Raw genomic sequence first — 3092 nt, forward strand, 5'->3', positions numbered from 1 at the left:
TTTTAGTTTCAATGTTGTGGCCTTTGTCTTGTTGCCGGTGGTTTTGATTTATAATTGTTGGAGGTATTTTATTTGGTGAATGTTATCCTACCCTTTCTAAAATAACATGTAAGTTATCTTTTTTGATGTGTCACATTCTAATTTGATGTTTATTTTAATACATTTGTTATATATTTATTAAAATATGAATTTAAATTTTTTTATATTAACTAAATTCTAAACTAAAATATTGATGTGATAAATTAAAAATAGAAACACGAATCAGTGTCACAGTGAAAATTTTCAATTTGAAAAGTTTATCATGTCAAGTAGATTTTTAAATTTGGAAATTTATTCTATACAATTTGGTTTAGAATTATATAAAAAAAAAGAAAAAAATTAAAGTGTTTTTTAAAAATTAATATAGCTAGTTTGCAATTATTTTTTATGAAAATCTGTTTTTATTTAATTTTTGTTAGAATTCAGAGATTGTGTGAAAAATAAAAGAGTAATATATAATATTATTTTTCAAAGGGGAATGCCAGAGGGACAATGACTTTGTTGAACAATATGAACAACCATCAATTAAATAAAAACACACTACACCTCTAAATTAACCCTATAAATTTTAATATTAAAATAACCCTCTATTGTTTACATTATTTAATATTTTCATTGTTTACCTATACTTTTCCTTTTTGAAATATTTTGTTAAATTTTCAATAAATTTTAATGACCTAAAATCAATTTCTTATTTTTTATTTTATTAGATAAATTAATCATCTAACAAATTCTACTAAAAATTTTAAATAAATAAACACCTATTATTAGAATATGACACATCATATAGAATAATTTACGTGTTATTTTAAAAAGGATAGGGTAGCATTTACCAAAAAATAATTATCTTACCTGAATTTTGCAAAGTTAAAGATTGAGGATGAACTGATTCAACGGAATATCTTCTGTAACGCCGACGATTATAATCACTTTGGTGACGATTATAATCATCGTCATCATCTGAACCGTCATCATAATCACTGCCCCCGCGGCGGCCGCCTCTCGGATAATTATTATACCTCCCGGAACCACCACCGCCACCATAATTCCTATAACGACGACCACTGTTATATTCACCGGAACTGAAATCCTCATCATCAAACTCATCATTGGGCTCAGGCCCAATAGTAATTCCCCATTGCCCATTTGGTTTGTAACCCACAGATGAATCACTTGTCAAATCTTTTAACGGATCACTTTCCTCATCATTCATCTCCTCTATATAGCCAACAACAAAAAAAAGTTTCTTAAAGATACATACATTATTATACATATTTAAAAAGGGTAAAGTGTATTTTTTATTTCTAAAATTTGATAAAAATTTTAAAAATATCTTTAAATTTTATTTTGTTTTAATTTTGTCTCAAAAATTTTTTATTTACATCAAATATATTTTTGACGGTTAATTTTTCAAAAAATTTAAGACAAATTCAACAACAATTTCATAAGAACAACTCTTAACACAAACAAATCAAGTATAATTTTCATGCATTATTGCTAAATTGGTCTTAACTTTTTTGAAAATTTATCCGTCGAGGGTATATTTGATGCAAATCAAAAACTTTTGGGACAAAATTGAAATAAAATAAAACTTAGTGATATTTTTAAAACTTTTGCCAAACTTAAGAGACAAAAAGTATACTTTATCTTATTTAAAAAAAAATCAGTAACTAAATTAGTCATAATATATTTATATATATCATTTATATATCTAACAAAATAATTAATAATAAAATAATAAATCTTATCAGAGTATAATAATTAAATTTGACATAATAAAATAATAAAATTCTTTTACAAAAGTATAATAAAAAATTATAAATACTATATATGTATTCATATATGGTTGTTGATTTTTTTATGTATATCAGTATATGTAATATATATATTTTGTTTTTTTATAATATTTTTTAATCCAACAAACCAATGACTAATTTGTTACAAATTTAAATAATGAATTACTACATACATAAAATAAAATTCGAATCCGATACTTGACTAATAAGCTAACAACTAGATTAACCAACTTTGGTTATATGTAATATATTTGATTATACTTACAATAATGCAAATTCAAATTGTTTCATGGTTGTGTAAATCTTGAAAGTTATTTTAGTTGACGATAAAATAGTAAAATCCACTGCTACACAGAATAACAACTTATAATATAAGCTAAGCCATAAACCCTATATTATTTTGACATTAAAGGTGAAATCACCGATATACATAAAAAAATCATATTCTTTTTTTTTTTTATCAAAGATAGGAGACTCGAACCTGCAACCTCTTAATTGAGTATGAGGAGACTATGTCATTTGAACTATAACTCATTGGCAAAAAAAAATCATACTCTTTGTATTTGTTTGGATAAAAGAATTAATGAGAAATTTTACCGTGAAATAATTCATGGGTCAAGACATGAGAAGATAGAACAAAAGCGAAAAGAAAAACAAAGGAAATATATGTCTTCAAGCTAGTCATCATAGGAGTAATTCTGATATTGGTAAAGCAATTGAAAAAAAAAAAAGAAAAAGAAAAAAGAGAGAATGGTACTACTTAGAATAGAGAGAATGAATGATATGATATATTTTCAGGTTTATATATAGGTTGAGAAAGCATAAAACCATATTCAATAACAATGTACAATAATCGATCAAATTTAAATGGTTAGCCACATGGCTAGTATAGAAAGCCAAGAGTCATGCATAATATTGTATTATACTACTATTTGACATAGAAATTAAGATAATTTTGTGGGGTTATTATTTAGTTACAATTATTTATTTATTTATAATTCTCATTATAACGAACTACATATTTGGTAAGATAATTCATAATTATTATGTTATTTCAAAAGTTGATGTTCTTTGGACAAAACGTTTAGTTAAATCAATTGTTTTATTTGTCTATTTTATAGTTAATTATTTTGATTTAATTAAAGGGAATCTTTGCCTTATATAGTAATTATAATTATTATAATGGTAATCAAGGATCCCAATTCAAACATGCATATGGTCACTTTGCCGGTCTATGAAGCCAAGAGTCAAGTATAT

This window comes from Arachis ipaensis, chromosome B07 (assembly GCF_000816755.2).
Source record: "Arachis ipaensis cultivar K30076 chromosome B07, Araip1.1, whole genome shotgun sequence".
Lineage (NCBI taxonomy): Eukaryota > Viridiplantae > Streptophyta > Magnoliopsida > Fabales > Fabaceae > Arachis > Arachis ipaensis.